Source organism: Pyxicephalus adspersus, chromosome 5 (genome assembly GCF_032062135.1).
Source record: "Pyxicephalus adspersus chromosome 5, UCB_Pads_2.0, whole genome shotgun sequence".
Taxonomy (NCBI): domain Eukaryota; kingdom Metazoa; phylum Chordata; class Amphibia; order Anura; family Pyxicephalidae; genus Pyxicephalus; species Pyxicephalus adspersus.
Genome location: NC_092862.1, coordinates 66,461,383 through 66,470,697, shown reverse-complemented (window position 1 = coordinate 66,470,697; position 9,315 = coordinate 66,461,383). Strand labels below are relative to the sequence as shown.

At 40.9% G+C, this 9,315-nt stretch overlaps 1 long non-coding RNA gene across 1 annotated transcript; it reads right to left on the bottom strand.

Annotated features, from left to right (window-relative positions):
* Positions 1-347: 347 nt before the first annotated feature.
* On the bottom strand, positions 348-5,120 carry LOC140332018 (uncharacterized). The gene is made up of 2 exons (XR_011921015.1): positions 4,991-5,120; positions 348-834 (listed from the first exon to the last, which is right to left on the bottom strand). It is a non-coding gene; the product is annotated as an uncharacterized lncRNA (long non-coding RNA).
* Between the last annotated feature and the right edge of the window lie 4,195 nt (positions 5,121-9,315).

Below are 9,315 nucleotides of genomic sequence, written 5' to 3'. Positions count from 1 at the left end.
GCAGTTATGAAATGCAGGCACCCTAAAGTTTGAACAAATCTCTTGGGTAATAAACTAAAGCAAAGGGCCTGATTTTTTTCCCCCCATCAGAACATCTCATACTCATCTATATGAATGCAAAAGCAAAATTAAATGGTGAAAAGGAAGACAACTGTGGTTTGAATGGACCTGCAATAAACTACAGAAATGTTCAAACTGATTTCAAAGCATGCTGCATTTACCCAACAAAACAGTTGACACAGGCCTAATGCCAGTTAAAACCGTGTCAGATTTTGTTTTACTAAGTGGTATATTTTAATTCTTGTTTTTCAACTTATTTATTAGCAGTTTTGATGAACAAGAAATATATGTCCAAACATATTTGTTTTATTTATTTTTCATATTTTATCCATGTGCAAAATATAATACAAGTTGTTTATTATTCACATAAAAATAAGTCACAAGGAATTAATAAAAATTGAACAAGCACCCAGAGCAATTTACAATTTAGTTTGAAAATAAACTGATAGCAGCAACAACATATATGGAAATTATAATATTTACATCACAACATGTTCACAGAACACATCTATATCAAACAAATTTGGTCCCCTTCAATTCAGGAGGTAAGTAATCCTGGTTGACTGGCTGACTGAACATAGGATTATACTTATAGCCTTTACCATATCCCAAGTTCTTCATTAGTTTAGTGGGAGCATTCCGCAAGTGGAGTGGAACTGGTGGAAGTGGCCCCTTATGGTTTTTAAGGCACTCCTTCACTTTATTGTAGGCACTATACGCTGCAATAGATTTTGGTGCTTGAGCCAAATACATCACACACTGAGCCAATATAACCTGTAGGCAAAAAATAATAAGAGAATGTAAAAAATGTGCATTTGCTTGTCTAAACTATAAAACACGTAAGAATAATTTTACTTGAACAAGCCGGTATGTGCTGAGAAATCAAAATGATGATGATGGGTTACCAAATAAAAAACTTTCAATGAAGAGAAGAAAGCTGGGGTTACCAAATAAAACAATTCACACCTAAACTATATACTTTTTTAATTGCATAAGGAATTTCTGTAAATTTCCTGTACTAGAAAAATACAGGCTCAAACAACAAAACAACACCATTTGAATACATCCAATGGAGCAATTTTTACACAGGATTTGTGTTTCTGTCTAGATAGTTTGGAGATTTACATAACTCTGCAACACAACACAGTCTGTCTCTGGTGGGTTAAATACTTGATTTTTCTATGCTGCAGTAAATCAACACTTGCACAGCCTTTTCTCTCCCCAATCTGTGACTAGACTGGAGAAGGGAAAAAAGCAGTCTGACCACTCCGTCACTTCAGTATTCCCTCCTATCAGCATGCATCAACATGGCGCTTCTCTCTCGCCCATATTCGCTCAGCTCCAGTATCTGCATTTAAGGAAAACAGGATTTTTGTATTTACCATATATTCCTCTTTTTTTTTTTTGGGCCCATTGCGGGACAGAAGAAGTCATAAACCAGTGGTGGTTGCCAAATTTTATTGGGGCCTCAACTGCTGCCCTGATACCATTAAACAGCATTGAATTCATGAATGTAGTTATTCAGAAAGCCATCAGCTACAGCAGAAATACTACAAGAGGTGTTCAGAGACTGCAAGCAATTTTACAGAAGATGGTCAAATGCTGCAGAAATGGTATAGGAATTGTTGGAAACTTGGAAAATGACCCAAGAGACAGACTGTGAATTTGCTACATGAGAGTCCTAGAGATCACTAGTATTACAGCCTCTACACAAATCAATTCTTTCACATTGGTACTCTATATTACCCCTTAAAAATTGGTTGCGCCACAAATAATGTGTCTTGCTGCGTGATGCATGATGAAGATTAGAGGTAAAAAAAACATAAAATAAGAAAAAACTGTCACCTCAACACCACCTTTTCCTATTCAAAACCAAAAATATTGGCCTCTGTTGTGTCTGTGCCTGTGTCAAATAAACGTCTGTTAAATCACAGATTTCTGAAGATGCGGGGTCCCTCCAAACTCTTGTAATGTCTGGGCAGTTAAACCATATTGTCTTATTTGCCACACTTTCAAAACTGATTACTATTAAGGCTACAGTAATTTGTCACAGCCAATATGGGCTTACTGGATACCTAAAACAGTTGTGCAATTTATCTGCTGCAACAGTGAATGCCTTGTAAAGTCTAGACACATCTCCTGCCATAATGGCCTGCTTGATCAATCAGTTGTAAAAGTGGAACTTGCACACTGCATGAATAATCATTGAAGTCTGTTTGCAATAAAGCTTTAGGAACATTTCCTCGTCTTCCACCAATTCAACATCAACCCATACAAATTTAAATTGATGACATTCCACATTTTGATTGATCATTCCACAGGATTGACACTTGGCCCCTCAAGCGCTGAACTTTGGATTGTGGGGTGGCAGGGAAGTGCCATCTGTTCATCTATCCCAGAAAGTATTTCTACAAACTTTAGCTGCACAGCAGGGCACCAGAGGAGCAAGTACAAAAAAAATATAAATGCTCCTTTGTGTTTTTACACTAAAGTGTTCCCGTTACTTTTTTATTGCTGATTCATGTAAGGTACCTAATACATTATTATCAAAGTAACACACAATGGCTAATCAGGGCAGAAAATAGGCCCATAGTCAAATATTTGTCAGGTGCCAATATAACATGGTAATCATTTTATCCACTTTATCTGTCAGTGATTTTGAGGCTTTGGCTGACTGATGTATGTTTCATGTGAACTGTATAATCAGCATTGAAAAGCGAGAAGCGGGGCGTGGTCTGATGGCGGCGGAGCAGGACGCTGATTCCTGAGCTCCGTATCCCGCCTGGGGATTCCCCGTAGTGTAAGCGCCTACAGCGCCTCTTTATTTGGCCACATGGGCCCTAAAGTCAAGGGGGTGCAGAAGGGACGCCCCGGAGGGGGCGATCCCTCCACCGGAGGATTATCTAGCTTCTTCCCCGCGGCAGGCCGCGGGGTCCGGGACAAGGCCTCAAAGCCGGGGGCTCGATTAGTCGCGGCACCCGACGAGCAGGCACCCTTGGCGCGGTGCACGTCGATGGAGACCGGATTGCAGCAGGACGGGTCAGCATCCACTCCAGATGCCTCCACATCTTCTCCTGAGGTACACCCCGACTCCCCCATTCCCAGTCCCTGCATGCTACCCTCCTTGGACGCCTCATTCAGTCACAGCCCAGCCAGCCCAGAGTCCATAGAAGAGTGGGACTGGAAGGCCCACTTACGTGCTCTTCCTACCAAACAAGATTTGGAACGCAGTATAGGGCACTTGGAAGCGAGTTGTAAGGCAGAGTTCCACGCTATACGCGAGTCTGTTCAACAAGTTACTAGCGTCACCGCAGCTCTGCAAACCCAATGTGCTGATCTTTCTTCACGAGTAGTATCTCAAGCAGCCATTCTGGAACGTCATGAAGCGCAAATTAATATGTTGTATCTGTTGCATGATGACGCTGAAAACCGCAACAGGCGGAATAACATTCGCATACGGGGTCTACCTGAAACTGTACCGAATTCAGAATTGCCCGCAGCTGCCTACTCTATATTTGCTAAGCTTCTTGCTGTCCCATCTGATGTTGATATAGAGATTGATCGGATACACAGAACGCTGGGCCCACGTAGCATAAATCCGCAACGCCCTAGAGATGTTATCTGCCGGATCCATTTTTACAGGACCAAGGAAGACATCATGAAAAAGGCCAGAGAATCTACAAATATTGAGTATGCCGGGGCTCAGATACAGCTGCTGCCTGACCTCTCTAAACATACGTTGGATCTCCGCAGGGCTCTTAAACCGCTTTTGACACTCCTTCGTGAACGGAACATCCCATATAGATGGGGATTTCCCTTCCATCTCATCATCAGATCTGGAGGCAGAACCCTTGTTTTTCGAGAGCCATCTGACCTACCCTATATCATACGGGATCTACATCTTCCTGAGGTCATACTACCTGAATGGCCTACGGCGACCTCACTCCTCAACAGTACACCATCGCCACCGCAAGCTCCTCCGCGACCTTCTTTTGATGGTCCTTACATTGGCTTCTTTTTATGCTCCCAATCATCAACCCACAACGGCCCTCTCTCAATATTTGGAGTTACTGAAAGGGTTTGCCGAGGGATTTATTATTGTAGGTGGAGATTTTAATTGTGTTTTGGATCCCCGCATAGATTCCTCATCAGGGAAAAGCGAGAAGCATAATTACATTTAGCTAGTTTTTCTTGCAAGCTTTAGTAAAAGAGCATAAAAACGCATATAAACGCGGTAGGAATGTTTACATTTTTTAAAAATAAATATCTTTTTTAACAGTAATATGTAAATGCAATGTCAGAATGTTGTACCTGTCAGACACTAACGGTTTCTTTTAATTCCTCGAATTAGGTTTTAGGTACATTGAGGGGATTATACTTTCTGTAGGTTACTGTTTAACATGTTTAATGCTGCATAGGGCTGCAAATACATGATCTGCGACTTTTAGATTTGGTATGCTATTGTTCTTGCTGCACAGGTTGACACCTATTTTTACATCCTTCCTAACTGTATTAAGGATTGTAGACACTATGCAATACTATTGTATTCCTATGGTAGTATTTAATCCATGTTACGTCAATGTTGGATTGAAAAATTCACTAAACACATTAGAAAACTATTTGAACTGAAGCCAGATAAACTTGTGTCTGTGCTCATCACTTGTTCAATACAACAGTACAGTGTTTTAGCACTGTTTAAATGTACAACATGTACATATGTATTATGGTAAGGCTGCCATGTAACATTCTCCATTGCATGCATTCACACTGCATAATATTCCAAGTTTCTAAAACTAAAACCTGAACAAAAAAGGAGTCAGAGGCAGACTATCATTAATGAAACAGCAAAATGTCATATGGATTTTAGGTTACACTTCTTCATTTAGATAGTGACAAACACTTCTGATAAGTATGAGGAAAAGTAACTTGCCTCGCATTCCGGCATTCCAATAAAATGGCAGGCTTGATAAGCGGACACTGCTTGAGTTAAAGCCAGGGGATCAGCTAGTCCTAGATAACAAGAAAACAAACATTTTTTATTGCAAACCTAAACCGCCAAACGACAAAAAAAAAAAACCAAAATGTTTCAAATTCTCCTCTATTTTTAAACAAAAGCATTCTGCATTTCATTACTACAAATAATGTCTTACACTGTGTGTTCTTACTAAACAGCTATATGTTGAGCAGCTCTCTGGTATTCCACTAACCCGACTCTCTCCTCTACAATCTATCATGAATGCTGCAGCCCGACTCATCCATCCTTCCCACCACTCCTCTTCCGCTGCATCTCTTTGCAGTTTTCTTTATTGGCTTCCATTTCACCTTAGAATTATATTCAAGCTCCTGTGCTTTGCCTTCAAATCCCTCCACAGCTCTTGTCCCATTTGTCCCACCTACCTTTCTGACCTGATAGAAAAATATTCCCCTAGCTGCTCTCTCCGCTCCTCCAATGACCTACTAATGACTTTCTCACTCAACCCCTCATCACACGCACGGCTCCAGGACTTTGAGCTTCCCCGACTCTTTGGAATGGTCTTCTTCCTTTTATTCGGCTTTCTCCCACTTTCTGCTCATTTAAAAAAAGAACTCAAAACCTGTCTTTTCAAACTTGCCTACCTGTCTTCTGTCTATCAAAACCCTCACTACTTTCCACCACTCAATATCCCCCTCCTATTGTGTGATACCTCCCCCACCTGTTAGATTGTAGGCTCTTCTGGACAGAGTGCTCTCCTCCTCCAGTGTCACTGTCTGTATCTGTCTGTCATTTGCAACCCAGTTTAATGTAAAGCACTGTGTAATATGTTGGCGCTATATAAATCCTGTTAATAATAATAATTAGTGAAACTTACTTGAAATCTAATCCCAGCAAATATTTGAGTTGAGCAGAGGAAGACACTCACATGTATTGTAATTGTTTCTGTCTGTCACCCTCTTGTGGATATTTTCCCTTTACGCCCTTTCCCCACTATATGGGGTCATCAAATACTCACTGCTTCTGCGTATGGTTATGTAAATTTCAATCCAATCCAACACATGGCTTACACTAAGACTGCAGAGGGGTGGAACACTGGAGAAGAGCAGGAAAACAGAGTATAAATGACTAGAGTCACAGGCCCTGATTTATTAAAGATCTCCAAGGCTAGAGAGAATACACCTTCACCACTGAAGGTAGGTGATCCAGCAAACCTGGGAGGATCTGGTCCAGGATTCAAAGCATTTGCTAGCATGAATCAAATGACATTGAAGAAATCTATTATAGGTTTGCTGGATCACCCAGGTTAATTGATGAAAATTTATCATCTCCAGCCTTGGTAAGCTTTAATAAATCAGGCCCACAGAATCTATTTATATATACATTGTTTATGTGATGTAAATGCCCATGTTAAACCTTTGATGGACAATGATGCATGTTAATTGTAATGGTTGTCCCTCTCAAAGACAGATATTGACATGTGTGCCAGTCGCCATGAGAAGCAAAATCAGCACTGAACCTGTTTCACTAAATGGGGATGGCCCCGCAGTGCCAAAATTTTTTTGGGAAAATACTAAAACTGCCCAACCACTTGTAGAAGTACATAAACAATAGCCTCCTGACTAATGTTATTCAGTACTGGTGTGTTAACCAGAATGTGACACACATTAAGACCTCTAAAGTAACTGAACAACTAACCTTGATGGCTAGGCAGTCTCACAATCCTTTGTCCAACAGTGTAACATACCTTAACTGCTTCCCGTTATCCTCCAATGTAATTACAATTTTGTATACCAGAATCATCATATGTCACTGCTGCAACCTAAATGATTGGAGCTGCCTAAATACTTGTTAACATAAATCCACTCAACAGCCTTTTATTTCCCATGTGCATGACCTCAGGTCCAAACTGTACTATATACAGACAGCAGCACTTTATTATTATTATTATTACACAGTATATATATAGCGCCATCATATTACGCAGCGCTGTACAATGTCCATAGTTGTGTCACCAACTGCCCCTTTAAATGAGCTCACAATCATTTCTTCCCATTCCCCAGCCGGTATACCCGAGATCTGATACACTGCTTAGTTATAATGCTCCCCGTCTGTCACTTCCTCTACCTGTGTGGCTCCCCACCACAAAAGAAGCCCCACAAAATCATCTAGCCCACACATCCTAACTTGTCTCACAGACATGGGTGTGGAGAACAAAATCTACCTGTCAAAAATATAATTTTAAATCAGTTTCACTTCCACACTCTGGATTCAGATGTTTGGTCTATTGTAGTGCTTTGCTGTATATGTGTTACCTTAAAAAAAAAGTTTTTTGTACATTATAGATAAATAGGACAGCCTATTTATCTATAATGGCCTATGGATGCATAGAAACAGACCAGAAAGGGAGGCCCGCAGCAGGGGACTATGAGCAGGGCCGGCATGGGATTAGTTAGAGGCTGGGTCAGAAGTATAGGGGAGGTGAGTGGAGGGTTGAAGTAGAGGGTGCATCGGAAGCGAGGGACAGAATTTTTGCGGGAAGAAAATTTCCCACCCACTCTTCTGGTATTTTGGCCATAGGAAAGGTGGCGGTTGGGGTTTAGGAGGGTAAGAGTCCTGTTGGTCATTTTTGGTAGGGCAACCCAGTGGTAGGGTGCCCATTAATGGTGTTATGGTGGGGCCCCTGAGGCGGTGCTGGGCGGCTAGGGGCCAGTGTGGTACAAATGGTTAATTACACACGGTGGAGCAGACTTTACCCTTCCTAGATCTGCAGCCTGGTGGTAAAAGTGGAGTTGGTTTGTTGGATATAGTGCAATAGGGCACAGTGGTATAAATAATGGGGTTTGGATTACAGACATGGTTAAATTTGGTCAAAACATGTTATGGTATGTTAAAGTGATGATAATTTTATTGTTAACTTATAGTAATGTATGTTATTTAATATATGTTATTCAGATGGTTATTTATTGGTTATTTATTGTTTATTAAAAGAAGTTTAAATTTGTTATAAATGGCTGCTTGCCAGCCATTTTAATCCCAAACAGGTGTTTGTGTTTTTTGGAGAAGGGGGGAGAGAAAGCTGCTAAGTAAGGGGGTGGGGAGAATTGAGAAGGCAAGGATAGTGAACGTTGGGTGTGGAAAAAGTTTAAAATCAAAGATTTAGTTAAGTGCGGGAAATATTTTAAGTGGGAAATGTTTTTTTGAAAATGGGGCAGGGGACGGAAAAACGGTTTTCAAAGGGTTTTGGGTGAGAGGGGGCAATGATCCGAGTTACCCGAGTCAAGAAAATGAACACGTGAAAATTGTCCACTGTATAAATAAAGTTGAGCAGGCAAACATTAGAACTTCATTTAAACAGTGCTTAAGACTAAGTAGTAGTAACTCTGTAGTAGTAGTAGTAACTCTGATATATAAGAAATGACTAACCACTTAAAAGTCAAAGCAAAAAGCTAGTCTGCAGCATGTCAGCAATACAAGCAATGCTACTGGCTGTCATACATACACATTTTAAGTTCAGGAGCTGCCATTGTATATTTACAGAATTCTGTTGTATATTAAGATATGCCAGAACAGCGGACAGTAGCAAAGTGTCATGATCTTCAAATAGAGCCACGCCAAAAACTTTGTAATGCAAGCTCTTAGGTTATGTTTTCCGTGCATGGCAGTGTGGACAGATAAGTCATCTGAATGGTGAATTCACACTTGGCTCTGCCAGGGTGCAAGGCAAGGACTAATGGCTGAATGGTAAATATATTTAGTCCTCCGCAAACATGGTCTTGTTTTACAATGTAAGTAATGGTCAGTTGTTTGCTTAGTGTTCTAGTAAGCTTTAAATCTTTCTGTTCCATCCATAGTCAACTGTTCTTCGCCATTTTCTCATTTGTTGTCCTGGAAATGTATCTAATCTCTTCCAAGGTGTTTCTGTTTCTTTCTTGATTGTTTATATACCGTGTTTTCCCGATGATAAGGCATCCCCATCCCCATTTTTGCTCAAAACATTAAAATAAAGCACCCCCGCAAAAAAGACATCTTCCGATACCTGCCACTGTGTGCCTCTGTGTGACTCCTCGATGCTGGCTGCAGTGCAGAGCGAAACTAAAAGTAACTTCAAAGGACAAGCAAGCTGCTGATCCCTGCCCTAACAGAGTCTGTTACCCGGTCGTAGAAGCCAAAACAAAAGTGAGTCAGTGAACAGAAGGGGACAATGAATGGCACAGAGTGATCAGAAGGGGACAATGAATGGCACAGAGTGATCAGAAGGGGACAATGAATGGCACATGAGT